Genomic DNA, 17,766 nt, shown 5'->3' with positions numbered 1-17,766 from the left:
CTGTCCCTGTGACGAAGACATGGTTTACACAAAAAAAAACCTTATAGCGAATGGCTGAAGCAGTCAGACACTGAGACACACTGGGAGATTAACAAAGCTAAAGCAATACCGCGGCATAAAAGCGGAAAAAAAGGCACCATCCTCGTCGGCAAGCTTTCGTATCCCGCCTGGATAGGCGGCGTGTGGGTGTGCTCCTGTAAAGTGAAAGGTAGGAAGCTTATAGGTTTTACAAGTTTACAATAGTGAAAATTATGATTACATAATGGTTACTTACCTTTGGCTGAGACGAACACGTAGGTGCGAAGCTGTACATCAATCAAATTTAACATCGGCCAGAAGCTACAAAGGCAATTTATGTAGTAGCTCGCCCACTGTCAAATAGAAACAATGTTGGTTGGTCGTCTACTCGGAATGAAATGGGCTGAATCTGGAGCGGCGCTCATAGAGCTGCACAGAGCTGGCTAGAGGGCGCTGTCGTCGGTGTCATAGTGCCAACCTAAGAACTTGCACCTACACCGTGGCATAGTAGCCATTGATACCACAATACTAATTTACAATGATTAAGGAAAGATATCAGTATGGTGTGAAACGTGGTTCAAAATTGTTCAAATGGGTCTGAGCACTATACGACTTGACTTCTGAGGTCATCAGTCGCCTAGAACTTAGAACTAATTAAACAGATCCATGCCCGAGGCAAGATTCGAACCTGCGACCGTAGCGGTCGCTCAGTTCCAGACTGTAGCGCCTAGAACCGCACGGCCACTCCGGCGTGAAACGTGGTGATTCACTCTTAAATAATGTAAACTGTCAAGTCGCTCGCTACTGAAATGGATACGATATTGAAGTGCTTGTGTTATTCAGAAGTACGAAGGCATGTTGCTTCTGAAATGCATGCACGCTGAGCAATATGCATACTGCAATACTGTATTTATCCGCCGACAACGAAGAAGTGGCTTTCAAGCGTACAGTGGTTACCGTCAGTATAACGTGCTTTCAGCAGCACAGCCAGCAACTGAATTCACTTGGTCGCTAAATAGCGCTTGCTGCATGAACTGTTTACAATTGTGTATTAAAAAATAATTATAGACATATTGAAAATCTCCATAATTGAATGTAACATGAGTTAATGATATAATAAAAATCAAAACAGAACAATATGATTAGCTTGATGCTGGTTTCTTAGATCGAACCAAGTCAGAAAATAAGGAAAAGAATTATAATAACGTCTGTTTTGAGTCCCACAAATTTTGAAGTGTAGCTGTATGCTTCAATGAGATTTTGTCACCCTTTGTGGGACAATTAACAGGTACACTGGTCGATGGAATTTGACGCTGGTAACCTATCCTATCGTGAAGCCACAGATATCTGAGGTCAGATGAGCTTTGATGAAAATTTGATGAAAATCTCATTGTTATGGTTTTCATTTAATGTCTGACGGAACCTAGAAGACAGAGGTCTGTCTTTCCTAAAAGTATAGTCTGTAACGAAAAGTGACGAAGGCGAATTTTATCGAGCTGAACTGAAATTCTGCTGGACGGGTGACGACTGGAAAAGCGTGTGATGTAACCAGTGCTGAAACGCTCAGTTAACCAGAAGAAAGTTTTCTTTGGGAGATGGAAAAGTACTGACTGTGGCCGCTCGAAGAGAAGCGGATTCTAATGTGCGTTGGTGTTGTTCACCTATCTTATAGTCCTGAATGGTGTCGGCAATGTTGCGCAGAAAATATCTGACCACGTGTGTAGTCTCACACACGTCGCACCCGATTGAGAGAAATCAGCACTGGAGAGACCAACGCGCAGAGACAACACAGCCGGAATATGGGGAAACGCTCGAGCTAATGAAGGAAGAGGTGGGGGTGTTCGGGGGGGGCGGGGGCGGGGGAGAGGGATGCGGAAGGGCAGGGCGGGCAGCTCTGGTGGACCGTGAGCGGATGAGAACGGCTGGTTTATTCGCCGCTTCCCTTATCAGCAGAAAACAGGGGGGAGCGCTCGCCGGAATTCCGTGGAACACAAAGGCAACACACACGGCCAGTGCAGAGAGCGAGATCACGCTCTGCTATCCTCTATCTGCTGTTGTGTTTGCAAGCAAAGGTATAAAGGAAGGTTGCTTTCTGTAAAATACTGTTTTTATACGAATATTTCTATAGCCTCAGTATACTGTTAGTTTTGTGAAAAAGTACTTTTGTGTCGAGAAGCAAATATTGTACAAAGAGTTGTGCCGAGTATTTCATCTAAAACTAAAAGCTACTAGCTTTCCAAAACCAAATGTGCAACTACCAAGCAAGGTGGTGCTTTGGTTAGCTCAATGGACTCGCATTCGGTAGGACGACGGTTCAAACCCGCATCCGGCCACCCAGGTTTTTGTTTTCTGTGACGTAATTAAATCGCTCCTGGCAGAATCGGGGATGCTTTCTTTCAAAAGAATACGACCGATTTCCTTCCCCATCCTTCACACAATCGAAGCTTGTGCTCCATCTCTAATGACTTCGATGTCGATGGGATAATAAACTCAGTCTTTTTCCTTTTTCCAAATTTCAACTGACGTGTTGTTCCGATACAATGGAGGCATTCACACTGTTAATGCAGACATAGCATACAGTACTGAAAGAGAAGAGGTTCATCACAATCGCCTTCCCATTCATAAATTAAAGCTTACGGTGAGGGCTACAGGCTTTGTGGGGCGATGGGTAAATAACCAAAATTGGTCGCTACATCATTATGTCGTTATGAAAAGACATTTAAATTTTCTGTACGTGCCTTACACCTACCTTTACCGATTACAAGAGCATGAAGACTATTTCTGCGATCAGCCAGAAAGCGATGGAGAACGTACTGACCACAGTCTCCAGACAGGTAGTCCACATAACTCTTCGTGCTCACCGAAAGAAAATGTTTACTGCTTGCCATTTATTCAGCAGGACAAGAAATTTGACTATAAATAAAAGTTTTGAGATTCAACTAATTGCTAGATTCTGTAAAAGTTCAAACACACAAAATATAATAATATCTTTGACGACGTTGCGGGCCTGCTTAGCTGGGTGGTAACGTGCTTGCTTCTCATACAAGGGGGTCCGGGCTCGATTCCCGCCAGGGTTGGAGATTTTCTCCGCTCGAGGACTGGGTGTTGTGTTGTCCTCGTCATCATTTCATCCTCATCATGGATGCACAAGTCACCCAATCTGGTGTAGAATGATATAAGACTTGGACTTGGCGGCCGAACTTCGTATAATAGGGTCCTCCCGGTCAACGATGCCATACGCTCATTTCATTTCTTCCCTAACAATAATAATAATAATAATACCCCTTTCAGAAACAGCACTGTTAACAGTTCAGAGGCGATCTCTGTGGGAAGTTCAAAGTAAAATTGTCTATCGCTCTGACTTCAAAACACAAAAGTTAATTGCTCTCCTTGAAAGAGGAAAATTAATCTCGCCACTTGCCATGCGGTTTGGTCAACATTACGGGCGGCACACAATTACTTTTATGAAACCTAAGCGATCCTGGATCGTGTACGGCCCTTGTGAGCTCATTTCCTACTTTTAGCAAAAAGGCTTTTGGTAGCTGTCCAGCAGTGACGTCATCCGTAGTACAGCGCAAGCAGGTTTTTGACTGAAGCAGACAGATTAATATCTCTGTGCGAAGAGGTTCTTCTTAACTGCAACTCTGGCTGTATTTATACAAGGGCGCAGCGGACCGCCAAACGGAACATCTGCCATCATCCGCCCTAGGCACAGGTAGCAGCATCTAAATGGCCTCTCTCTACGTAGTGTATTAATTAATACCTCTATCTTATTATTTTCATATAAATAGAGTTATGTTTGCTTTAGTTACTCAAAAAGTTTTAGCTAGAATGAATTTAAACTTTGCCCTCTACAATTTCTAGAATGGAACCGACAGTAGAACATGACCTGTTAACTGCCTAGTTAAGATACTATGTAATTATTATTTTTTACATTATACTTTTGAAACTTGGTTTAACTATATTATTCCATGAACGTAATCGAGTGCTATACTTCGAAATTTATATTACATAAGCAAATGTACTTAACCTATCATGAGTAAGGACATTCCATTCCAAGTTTTATTTTTGGAAAATAACTTGAAAACGAGTAGAGGTGACACATAGGTAAAGTTTCTATAAGAAATTGAGCCTACATGTGAATTTCCGTTTTTCTGAGTCTTATATTTAGTGCCTTGAATTTTCACAAAAACGCCAGTTTTGAACAAAGTGTTGCTCTGATCAAGATGAGACTTGTAATTTTCAATTGTGACGTACACTTTCATACACCGAACAATTTTTAGCTTTGCAGTCTTCTTATTCAGCGCCTCTTATTTTTTCTTAAGATCGTATATTTTGCCTACTATATTCATTTGATCATTCTGAGACTTAACAGTATTAACCTTAACATACCCAAGCATACACTGAAGAAGTACGGAAAAGTTATTTTCATTTTGCTTTGACTCTTGTATTATGGTGCAGTCCCTTGTATGCTAAGTACAGTCGCATTATGATGATGTGGCGCTGGTATTAGTGAACTGGTGTGTGCCCCGCCACAGCAGCTAGCCTTTGTACCCCTTACGATGATACAGCGCTCCTTTCACTTCATCTCACATGCATGTGCTCGTTAATGCACGCACCTGGGTCACCGCTCTGTCCGAATGCTGCCCAACTATGAACTTGTTTCAGTATAGGCGGACGGCGGCCGCAGAATGCCTGTTGACCACCTCCACGAGGTGTAAGTAAATCTATCTCGGCTCATAATGGAGTCCCAACCAGTTCTCATCCGCTGCTAGGGTGACCGACATGGAAAATTGGCGTTTCGTATGTTTTATCATAAACTGTATGTGGGAATAAATTATTGGATCTCACTTATTCGGTACTCGTGTATTCCAGTTCCAGACGGATCCAGTATCTACAGCACAAGTGATTGTGAGCGGTGGACAGCGCCGTTCTAAGAGTGAAATGTTCAAATCTGTGTGAAATCTTATGGGACTTAACTGCAAAGGTCATCAGTCCCTAAGCTTACACACTACTTAACCTAAATTATCTTAAGGACAAACACACACACCCATGCCCGAGGGAGGACTCTAACTTCCGCCGGGACCATTGGCACAGTCCATGACTGGAGCGCCCTAGACCGCTCGGCTAATCCCGCGCGGCTCTATGAGTGATGTCACACTTTGTCACTCTTACGCAGAACAGAGATACGTGAGGGTAAAGCCCCGCACAGTGCAAAGACACGCACCGAGTTTTTGAACTGACTGCTATCGATTCAAGAGTTGACCACCAGCGAGTAGGTTTGTCTTATTGCAACTTATTGTCCAGATGTGAGAAATGAGGTAAGTTTGCTTTTTACTATCTACATGTAATTTAGTTACAATGAAGAACCGACCAATTATTCATTGTCACTATTGAATTTGAGCTTCACTTTATCTTAGAAACAATTTTTACAGATGACCCAAAATTAACATGCAGCATTTATCAGAAAATGGGGAAGTAGGAGAAATCCCCGCAGGTGTTTTGGAGTAAATCCCCGCAGTTCCACCAATGTGACAATTCATGAATGATAACACTCAAGATGACATTCAACACATACGGCGTGAGAATGTCTCACTTGAAGATATAATTCCACTGAATCAAATAAAAATTTGGAGAAACTTTCTGGTCAAATACTGAAATCTGTGCTTATAGCATCGACATCCAATAATGAACGAATGGAATAAAACTGCAGGGGAACAGAGAGCTTCCTTCTGGGAGTGAAAGACATACCATAGAAAGGAAAGAACGTGGTATAAAACCAACACTAGCTAAGCTATATATCATTACATCAGTGCCAAAAAGAAGAAGAAAATAAATCAAAAATCCACGTGATTATTCTTCAGAGTCCGATTCATACCTTTCACATCATGGAAGCAGTTCAGATATGGATACACTTTGACGAAGAAGTATCCGAAGAAGAACAAGAACAAGAGTTTGGGGCTTCACGGAAGAATTAGAGGACCCAACAAGTACACTGTGTACTTGGCACCTATACAGCTTAGTCTCAGTACTTGAACTCTATCAGGTTACACAACTAATTCTTCTTTCCCGAAGAAGAATTATTTGTGTACACGTATTTTTAAGCATTATGTTAAAATTTAGGGATATTTCAGTTCAATAACGTGTTGCGTAACTTGGCTACAATACAATCATCTTACAAAGGGCTTTTCCAGCATTTGTATTATGCAGTCATCCATTTGTACTCATGTTTATCTTAAATTGGGCAGAGGCCATAACTGTAGAGCTTTGCTACATTCTATGTGGCAAAAACCCCTTGCAAATTTATTTAACAGAATTGTAAACTTATGTTTTATTAATAACCAGTCAGAGCAGTAAATTCGATGAGTTGTAGGTACAAACCCATCCTATGACTTTAATTTTAAATCGCGGGAGGATTACCTCTCATTGACAATAGTATTAGAAAAAATGAGAAAGGGTCTCGATGACACTCCACCAGCGGACTCGATTTCGGGCGAGAATCTTCAGCTCTGCAGATATTTTCCCCTCCTTCTTGGCGTCTTCCTGCACCGTCCTCCTCTATGATGTCTTCGGCCTTCCTCTCTTCCTTTTACGCTGTGGCTTCCAGCAATGACTTTACTCTGAATAATATCCTGACATTTTCACAGGGTGTGTCCGATCCAGCTCCACTTCCTTCTCTTGATTAGGATGGCGACAGATTCGACTCCCGTTCCGTTACAAATGTCTTCGTTGAATACCATATTTGGCTAAAGGATTTTAAGAATGTTTCTAAGGCATCTACTGAGGAAAACCTGCAAACTCTTGGTGATTGTAGATGAAACTTCCCAAGTATCCCATCCACATAGCAGCATTGGTTTCACGTTTGTTGTAAATATTCGTTTTTCAGTTGTTATGGAAATCTGTCTTGCCTTCCGTAATGGATACAGCTGCATGAAGGCCTCGTCTGTCCTTCGGACTCTTCCTCTTGCTGTTCCATCTTCAGTAAATATACTGCCTAGTGACGTGAACTCGTTTACCCTTTCGACTTCTTCATTACTCTGTTTTCTCGTATCTCCTGTACTGATTTTTCACAATCTTCGTCTTGTTGGAATTAATTTTCAGTCCAACAACCTTGGCTTCATTATCAACGTCTTGCACCTTTTCTGCCGGCCGAAGTGACCGAGCGGTTCTGGGCGCTACAGTCTGGAACCGCGCGACCGCTACGATCTCAAGTTCGAACTCTGCCACGGCCCTGGATGTGTGTGATGTCCCTAGGTTAGTTAGGTTTAAGTAGTTCTCAGTTCTAGGGGATTGATGACGTCGGAAGTTATGTCCCACAGTGCTCAGAACCATTTGAACGATCTTGCACCTTTCCTTCCATGTCAACATGGCAGATGTCGTCGGAAGACGCAAGGTCTTCCAGACGCTTAGTCAGTCTCCTTTGGATTCCTCTCTACTTTACCTCCATCACTTGACTTGTAACTTCACCCAGCATCAGTAAAAAGATCGCTGCAGATAAAACACATTCTTGGCGAATTCCAGCATTCCGTAGGTTTACCCTCGTCGACGATTCGGTGTGTGTAGTTAATGTAAATCTCCCTGATAACCTTTACTATCCTCCATGGTTCACGCAGTTTTTCAAAGGTTTCCAAGTGTGATTAATTTTAATGGAACCTAAGGCTTTTTGAGGTTTGCAAAGTGAAGAATTTAGTTGATTGTTCGATAACTCGAAGCGTGTTTATCTGATTTATACAAGAGGGGTTACTTCTAAAAGCGAGTTCCCCTTTTTTAAATGCATTTCAGCTTGCACCTTGATTATATCAACGATTATACGCACCAACTGTATGCTTCTAATTCTATGTAAGAGTATTCTCTCCAATTACGGCAGTTGGTTCTGTCTCCTTGTTTTGACAGTTTCACGAGGAGTCCTTCCCTCCACTCCTGCGGTGTCAGTACTGGTATTTATTCTGGAAATCAGACGGTCCTGAGAAATTTGAGAGCAGCAACTTCATGGCCTGTTGTGACTGCACTTTTGCCATTTCACAATACTGCTGCTCGCGCTAACAGGGATCTCGCAACTATCATGTGGAAATGAAATCCACGGGTCTGGGAACGACATATTGAACGCCACGCGCTATGTTAACGACGCCATAACGACAAGTTGACGAGAGTGCAGATATGTTGTTTCCTCCGGCAAGCAGGACCTTATAACTATGTCGTGTACCTTGAGTCTTTTTCACAGAAAGAGAAGCATCCACACGGACATTTCTATAGATTTATTATTAGAACCAAGCCTACAATTTAAAATAAAACTGAGTGGACACTATTGTCACTACACAATACTACTATCATTATTAAGTAATAGAGAAAGAATATCTTCTTGCTTTACAACGAATCAAGTTACATAATTTCGAGTGGCCACCTACCCTCCCCTGGTTACTCCTAGTACGTTGCTTGACCCTGCCACCGGAGAGACGGGTCTCTTACACCTCTACCATATTATCATTTTTTATCTCACCGCAAGCATTAATACACTAGTGTTAGTACAAGACAAAGAAGCTACATGAAATTATGTAAACTACACTGTCAGCGCTGTTTGAGTTACATAATACTAAGTACAATGTGTCTGATAAGTTTCATAAATGACTATAAAAGCTGCAACACTAAATTTCCGTATTAGGTATGACTTTATAGTGTGGACAGTTGAAGAAGCAGCCACCAGCAAGACCACTTTAAAACATCCTCCGTGTCTGTCTTTCAACATACAAGACAGCGTACCCATCCAACTGTTCTGCCCCATGTACCTTCCAGTCTATATCTTATTCAGTTAAGGGACAGTTCAAATAGAGGTGAACAGCCCTCTGAAACCACCAGCCTAAACTAGGGTTCGGAACTGCCTATGCCACTACGGACGGTTAGTCTAAGAATTATGAAAGGCACTGATCGTTGCTTAGCTGTCAATGCTGAGATTTAAGACTTTTCTCTGTTACGTTTTCATCATCCCTGACCGCGCTCAAAGATCTGTTTAGCATGTTTAGACATTGGTTCACCAGTTGGGTAAAAACAGTGAACTTTTGAGTGTCATGAATTATTTCCCTGGTATCATCTGTTGCCAGTTGGAAGCAAGCAACATGTGCGAAATCCGGACGTACAAAGGTTATTTTTTAGGGCTTACCCTTAGGGGTGCACCAGCGACATTCGAACGATGGCCGTCGTCCTATCCGATACAAACAAACAGCGTAGTTGGAATGGGAAAAACCGACCGGTTAAAACCGAGACTGCTATTTCAGTTCTGAATAACCGATACGTTTCTGTACGTTATCTCTCTCTCTCTCTCTCTCTCTCTCTCTCTCCCCTTTATGATGATGCTTCCTTTTGAGTGGTGATAGAGGGTCCAGATTTTGACCTTAGCCAACTTTAAAATACAAAACTTTATTTATATGTCAAAACACATACTAGTTTGATGTATAAATAAGTTTTTGTCCTTGAAATCCGGATTTAAAACCAAAAATAAAAATTATTGCTGGTAAATGGTGGAAGCATCATTCAAAAATTTTACCATGACTGTGGCTTCGGCCAAAAAAAAGTTTCAGTATTTCTTTGGTCTCATTTATAATAACGGTTTTTATTTTTTACAAATGACCGGGTGAAAAAAACCAAATATCTATTAGCAATAGGAGAGTGCTGAAATGTTTCGTTTTTAAAGGAATGATTTTTAAACAACTACTAACTTGTATTCGTAACGTGAGCATTGCTTACTGCGTTATTACAGAAAATGGGTAAATTGACCAGTGATGTGCCGATGGAAATGAGCAAGAAACACATGCAATATGAACTGGTACAGCATTGCTGAGACAGTAATATATCTGTTACCCTATGACGTGGCCATTAGGTGGTACACGTGTACTTGAAAAGTGCCACACTTGCCTTATGTGGTCTATGTGCTTGTGTCTCACTGTCGAAGGAAATTAGTTGTTACTGGAAGTATTGTACGAACTGCGGAATCAATGGAGCACAATGCTCCATTTGCTTTAAGAAATTACAAACTGGAAAAGCCACAACAAACTAATGAAACAGTATGAAGAGAAAACTTAAAACAAAAGAATTCGCAGTTATAAAAAAAGTAGAAAGCAAATGATCTACTGCGTGTGTACATAACATGCCTTTATCTGTCTGTAGCCCTTGAAGCGGACAAAATGATACAAAAATAGAGTTCTTGAAACTCAGTTTTCACCGTTTGGCAGTGACTACGCGTAATGTCCATATAATGATACGCTTTCCGATTACAGCACGATTTTTGAGCAGTTTCAAAAAATTAGAATCGATAGGAGAATAATGGTAACTTTTTAATAATACTCAGTCACTTATCAGTTTTAGAGATGAGCAGCGAATGATGGTCGGACTAAGTTTTATTTTATTTGCCTATTTAATTTAATATTTTGTATCTTGATACTGACGGAATAAATTTTTTTCAATCTTTGATCGATTTCTACTTGTATTACAGGAAATAACAGGAATAAAAACCCAAAATCGGTTATTTCGGATACAGGTTACTTCGAGCGGGTTTAACAGCACGGGTAAACTGCCGCTGAAAAAACAAATATTACCGAAATCGTGTTGATTCACCGATGACAGCCATACCAAACGCACGTGAGTCACAGCCAGTGAGAAAATATGTGATACCCTATGTTGGTTTTGAGAGCTTTAGGCGTAACCTGTCTTGAATAGTAGACAGTAGGCTATGAACTACCTGTATCTCAGGAGGCCCACTGTTCCTGCCGCCCCTCTAATGGTTTACATTCACATTTGGTATTACGATGACTCCCCGTTATACGTGTCACTTTATCTTAATTATGTGGACAACACCACGAGATCCGGAGCATCGCGAGCTGTTAGTATGGCGACGACCGTGGCGGCCTCCCTCTCCCTTCACATGGCAGCAAAGGGAGGCGTGCCACCAGTGGTCCGTCTTACGTTTTCAGACGAGTCTCGTTTCTGTACACGGCATCTCAATGAACGAAACCATGTGTTGGGGCTTCGCCGAGACAAATTGTTGCCACACTGCGGTTGTTATCCTCGTGCAGGCCCAGTAGCTACCTTGACAGTAGACGGTTCCAAGGGTGCACGATGCGTTCACGTTTGGTTCCTAAAGCCGGTAGTCTGGACAGTGGTTTCTGACATGTTACAGCTGGTGGTTGTGACCTGTCTTCGTGATCTATGTGATATTATCTTTCAATGAAATAACGCAAGAACGAATACTTAGCGCGCTGTCGTCACATTGTTCGATACAGACGGTGCTCCTTTACACCATAGCGAGAACGTTCTCCACACCTCTTCCCTTATACTGAACATCCGGCTTCAAGCGGATTTCGTGGTTTTTCGTTCCTACAAGGTCATTTTTTTCGTTTTAAGATTTTTATCTTCAGTTTGATGATTACGTTTCCACTTCGACATTTTCTTCCGTGGTTTTCGTATTAACTAACGGTGATTGCCACAATAACTTTTAATTTTGACTACTGAAGCCTCCGCTGCCTTGGTAAGGTATGTTTGCTTCCTCGCACCATTAGCGTACTCTTCATCTTAAGAGTTTAGATAAATTCGCGAATCAAAATTGTTATGTAATAATTACTTTGTCACGTTTCGTAGTTAACTTGATCATGTATTAAGAGCGCGAAACGAGTTATTAATCAATAAATATTATAGGAGAAAAGTCTTTTACGTGGAACATGGTTCATTCTAACATTAATCTTGTTTAAAAAATTTGCACGTAATCCCGTTAATAAATCTGTTACCACTGTTGGAATATATGCACACCATGCCTGAAATCCTCCATTTTTGCAAGCTAAATTTATACACGGTGTATATGATATGTGCTTTACCAACGTTCTCTCGTTGCTCTTTGAGGGTGGACTTCTGATGTTCTACTTCTTAAAGGGTTTTTTTTTTTTTCGTCTTTGGTAGCTCTATATAGACTCAATCCACTTCGCGAAATTTCTGTGTATCGTATGTCAAACATTTTCTTTGAGATACTGGGGATAACGTCATACTGGAAGTCACATTTCCACCAGAAGCAGGCAAATATGCACTAAAATCTGTAATTATGATAAAATGATAAAATTCGAGATTACTGAGGAAAATAGAATGAGCATCTACAAAGAATGGAGAGTGAGAGAATTCCCTTAAGGGCATGAAATTGTAAGTGCCATGGGAGAAGAAACAGTGGAAGACCTCGACGGAGATGGGTACCGTAACCTAATACCTGAATAGAAGATGAAGATGATCTGTAATATATATGCTGTTACTTACAGTGGTCTATCCCTTCGGAATATTGTAGCAGCAACGATTATTACCGCACGTGTTTGTGTGGAACACACGTTATTGTTACATCAACGTTATAAAAGAAATCTCAGTATTAAAAGTCATCACCAAGGGGAACCGATATGAATGTGAAAGTGCTGTCTGTAAGATGAGCAACAGTTACTTACAATGTCTTCTGACATGAAATCCAGAAATAGTAACGAACATTTCTGGGAACAGGAAAATTATTTTGCCACAAATACATGTTAACAGAAGTTCCACAATATCTTTAAAATCATCCGCAATCACAAAAAATCATAATATTAGTTAATATCACACACACACACACACACACACACACAGCCCATAAGTAAGCCACTAACGGCAAGATTAGATTTGGTCAGATCTTACACTTCAGGCATACATTACTCATGATATTTGGTATACAATGGTCAACACAAGCACAGAAACATTGTCGGCTGCTGTGTAAGAGCACGTGAAAACTCTAGCTTTAGATTCGTTGCGGATTTATTGGTTATATTTCTTTGAATGCAATTAAAAGTAACACAGATTCTGCAATCTGAAAGAAACGACACTTAAATCCACCGCGCTACTGGTCCTCTAAACTCCGTGAAACTTCACATCAGGGTCGCAAGCAAGCCTTCGGTTGTGCACGTTTCAAAGAGCTTTTGCGCACTCGCAACTCGTGTGATGAAATTGCCTTAAAGGCCAAACGCACACTGATTTGATAAATAAAATGCACGGTTCATTATGTTCACAGCTATCCCTTGCCAATCAACTAGAAGTTTACAACAGTGCCAACAGGCGGTGACACACTGCCGCAGATTTTTATCCCGGTTCGCTCGCCATAAATTCTGCTATCCTGCTAGATAATTGCACGTTCCTCAGATATGCCAATTCACTCACTACATACTAAAATTTTATGTTACAGTTGTTCTGACTGTAAACCTATTGCCGGCCGTAGTGGCCGAGCGGTTCTAGGCGCTACAGTCTGGAAACCGCGTGACCGCTACGGTCGCATGTTCGAACCCTGCCTCGGGCATGGATGTGTGTGATGGCCGTAGGTTAGTTAGGTTTAAGTAGTTTTAAGTTCTAGGGGACTGATGACCTTAGACGTTAAGTCCCATAGTGCTCAGAGCCATTTGAACCATTTTTGTAAACCTATTTTTTGGATTTCTAAATGAGTTATAGTGTATTAAGTTATGAATTTTGTCATACAGTAATCCATTTTAAGCGCTGAGAATCATAAAGGCCTAAAGCACATCACTATCGATTATATGATTGTAGCATTTATTCATGCTTCTGACATCTGTTGATCTTATGATGAGTCATGTTTATCTGTACTGTAAGCTCATACTTCACGAAAAGCTGTATCACTGGTTTCTCTGATATTTACCTAAATGTGGGATGGACGGCAGTGTACTTTAGGCTCATCGCCTTATTTATATTCTAGTTAGGTGACTATGTTGGTAGACATTACTACTTCAGTTACTTGTTTCCACAAACAGCATTTTGTGTTTGTAGTTGGTTGTTTACTCTGCGGTCATCGCATGTGGTGTGCAGTGTGAACATGAACTATGTTTAATCTGCCTTAAATGCTTACAGAAAAGTAAAGCGGTGAGAATGGGTCATGAACCGTGCTTGGGTAGCTCAGTCAGTAGAGCCTGGCACCAAAAGGCAAAGCTCCAGAGTTCAAGCGCACACTCCCCTGCAGAGTGGGAATCTCGTTATGTAAACAAAAAAGTAAATTGCCGGGAAAAGTAAGCCGCAAAGAAACTAGGGACTCCGACAACCGGCCCTCTGATTGAGAGAGAGACGATATCAAATAAGCGTGATTACAAGCGAACGTTCAACAAGGAAGTGTAGAGTTAGCACAAGTTATTGCGTGGATGCAGCGTCGGCATATCTGATTTTCAGCCAGGAAGTAAATTCGTGACCTAATACATCTGTTAGGGATCTTGTTTCTTTGTCCTAAAAAATAGGATAGCACGTAAACTGCCACTTACACGAAAACGCAAAACGGAGAGTTGCTAGAGCTTACACATTACTTCATTATTAGTCTAAACTGTACTTAACTATGTACAAAACAACAAAATTCCACAAAAACAATTCTTTCTTTTGTCAGATAAGCCATACATCTTATTATTATTTTTTGTATTTTTTATTTTTATTGTTACGCTTCCTATTACTAATTGCAGTAGCTGCAACCGTATAAACTTGTTGGTAAATGTAACTGTTATACAGCCGATGCTGTTAATCTCACGATCTCAGATTCATCTGAAGCTAAATATACGTCAACACCCAGAATTTGTACTCACGAGCTGCCACAGTTCAGTATTGATAGGAGACTCATTTTGAATTTCTTCGTTTTAACACTAGTTGATAACATCAAGAAAAGCTGTAACAAACAGAAATTATTATTAGTAACACTAAGCGGTCTGTTTCAATCATGAAATACATAAAACGAAAATATAGAGTGCTGTCACAGCATTTGACATGTATCAGAACGAACAGCCCCAAGACAATCATTAACAAAAAAATATTGAAATTATTTAATTTGTCTGTTATTAGAAATAACTTGAAAGTATAAGACAGTTGTGAAAAAGCCTTTTCACACTAGTTAGAAGTGCACAGAGTGGACTTAGAAATTTTTAATACAATATAAATACGTCTTGCGTATACTACCGAGCTTACAATTAGAGACATTTTTACGATGGCGGTCTCATGAAATATTAGTGTGGTCTTTAAACAAAACGGCAACACTCTGCATACTCTTTTAGTACTTTTTCATGTATGGATAAAGAGGTGAATTCGCTACAGCCGCGCAGAGCTACTACAGCCATAGTTAGAACTTTATTCAGGCATAAACAAAACACAAATGGCTCATAGTTCCGCACGTGTAAAGATTAAAGTTTCCAACACCTGTAAGCCGTTATATTCTGATGGCCTTGGTTGTCTTCGTTACATCCCGACCCAACTTCATAATGTCGCTGCAGTTGTGGTCGAACTGAAAGAACAATGGGAAGAGGGGTGTGATCGTAAGGGAGACCTTTTATCATCTCCAAGAGTATTAACGGAGGCCTGTTAACCTGGGGTTCCGTTTGTAAGCTTGTAATATTCCAACACAAAACTTCTAGCTTCCTGACGTGAGCCTCCATTTCTGTGAAATATGTTGTTCAGTTGGTGTCCTCTTGAGCAACATTGTGTTGGTCGAAAAGGGAATTTAGTGCAAAAAGCTGATAAACGAACGCCCGTTAGGGATTACGATTAAATCCCTTGCAAAAATACGAGTAACTGCTATTGCTTTTGTACAGTTAGGTGTAATCTGTGATGGTAATGATAATCACCCTGCATTCTTCCACACACCCCGTTGCAAACGTAATCCCAGCTTAACTGTATCGAACGAAACAGTTCCAGTTGCGATTGTTTATAAATAGCTGACTTTTTTATTTTCCTCTGTTCTTCCTTTGATAAATTAGTTTTATTCATTTTGATAAAAACTAAATATGTCCATTAATTATGCCTGCAAAGTCAATTCTGTATAGTATTAAATATTTGGTAAGCCATTGCTGCATCTCGCAACGTTGTTCGCTTATTACATAATTTCACGAATAAATACTGTCAAAAAGAGCCTCTTGTGGCACGGGTAAATATTAGAAGCGATAGCACGTCTTTCTTTAAAAGAAGTAGGAATTTAGAGTGAGAACAAATGATCTTTGTTGATGTACAAAAGGATCTTTTCTGTTTCTGAACGGTGTTCCAACACCCATATGTCGTTTGCGTGGTTCTTGCTTTGTTTCTGGAAAATAAGGCAGTCAAACATCATAACACATTAATAATAAATGTTGAAGGGGAATTCGAACTCATACACTCAACTTCGGCGATCAACGTATGTATTTATGGGACTACAGAAGTGCGAATCATGATCCGCACCGCTTAAGTTCAACACATATTCTCCTTGATACCTTATTCGAAACATGCGTCTGATATTGAACTGATGCGTGTAATATTGTAAGTCTGTTCCATAGTACAAGAACACTACGAGAAGGGAGAAAGCTTCAAATAACGTAGATACCTTTAAATATCGTTGCGCTTCTTCTAACTGGAAGCTATTTTTGTATCAATTAACGAAAGGACGTAAGACATCAGATGTTAGCGGGCGCTGAATTAAATCAATGAGAAAAGTTAGAAATTGTGGCATACCAGGTCTCGCACACAGATTTTTCCGTTTCTCGCTGTTGGTCACTTGTCCGCCTCAGCTATCCGAACATGTTCCCTGACCGACCCAAATTTCCGACTTACCCGCACACTAGCAGTGACCGCTGATTCTCCTAAGAATTCGGACTTGTTTCTGCATCTTCGTTGAAACGATCGTTGGCCGTCTCGCCTTCTGTGTTGTTACTTCTGAAAGTGAGACGCTCTCGCCGGTGTCAGTAAACTCAGTGGAAATGATGAGAACAAACAAATGACAGGTGGCTCTATTGGAATTAAAACGTCATCACTCAGTAACTAAAATGTCAGCATGCTGGACGACTTATTATACCTGGTGTTAAGCCCAATATATGGAGAGAAATGAAAAGAAAATGTTCAGACAACATGAGTTGGAGAAGGACAGTGCAAACTAAAGGAGAAAATGAGGTAACGGAAAGTATAATACGCACGGTGACAGGAGTGTAGCGACATGCTTCATGGAAGGTCTTACATAATAACGTTTCGCATTAACTATTATTACTTTTCAGTACTAACATAGAAACCACCATTAGTTACTAACAGTCGTAACATATAAGCAGGTATTTGTAGAATATTGAAAAATTTTCTTCCTTCCTTTATTACACTATTGTACCAGTGTTTACATCTATTGAAATAATAAATTCTTGATGAATATGGCTGTAATAAAGGAAAATCACATTAAAAGTGGGAAACACTTATTTTTTCTAAAAATATTTACCTAATTCGCAACCCTACATCTTAACATTAATCACAGAAAATGGGCTGGACTTCGACATATGTGCGGAAATACTGCATTATTATATTCAAAACAGCCATGTGATCTTACAAAGATGTGACTTTTACATACACGCTGAAAGGTTCTCGAACATATGAATTAGCTAGCTTTCATTACTGTAGCAAAGCTTTTACGTGACTTATTAACATAATACACCCCTGGAAATGGAAAAAAGAACACATTGACACCGGTGTGTCAGACCCACCATACTTGCTCCGGACACTGCTAGAGGGCTGTACAAGCAATGATCACACGCACGGCACAGCGGACACACCAGGAACCGCGGTGTTGGCCGTCGAATGGCGCTAGCTGCGCAGCATTTGTGCACCGCCGCCGTCAGTGTCAGCCAGTTCGCCGTGGCATACGGAGCTCCATCGCAGTCTTTAACACTGGTAGCATGCCGCGACAGCGTGGACGTGAACCCTATTTGCATTTGACGGACTTTG

Source organism: Schistocerca gregaria, chromosome 3, assembly GCF_023897955.1.
Source record: "Schistocerca gregaria isolate iqSchGreg1 chromosome 3, iqSchGreg1.2, whole genome shotgun sequence".
NCBI classification, from domain to species: domain Eukaryota; kingdom Metazoa; phylum Arthropoda; class Insecta; order Orthoptera; family Acrididae; genus Schistocerca; species Schistocerca gregaria.
Note: the sequence above shows the minus strand (reverse complement) of the source record.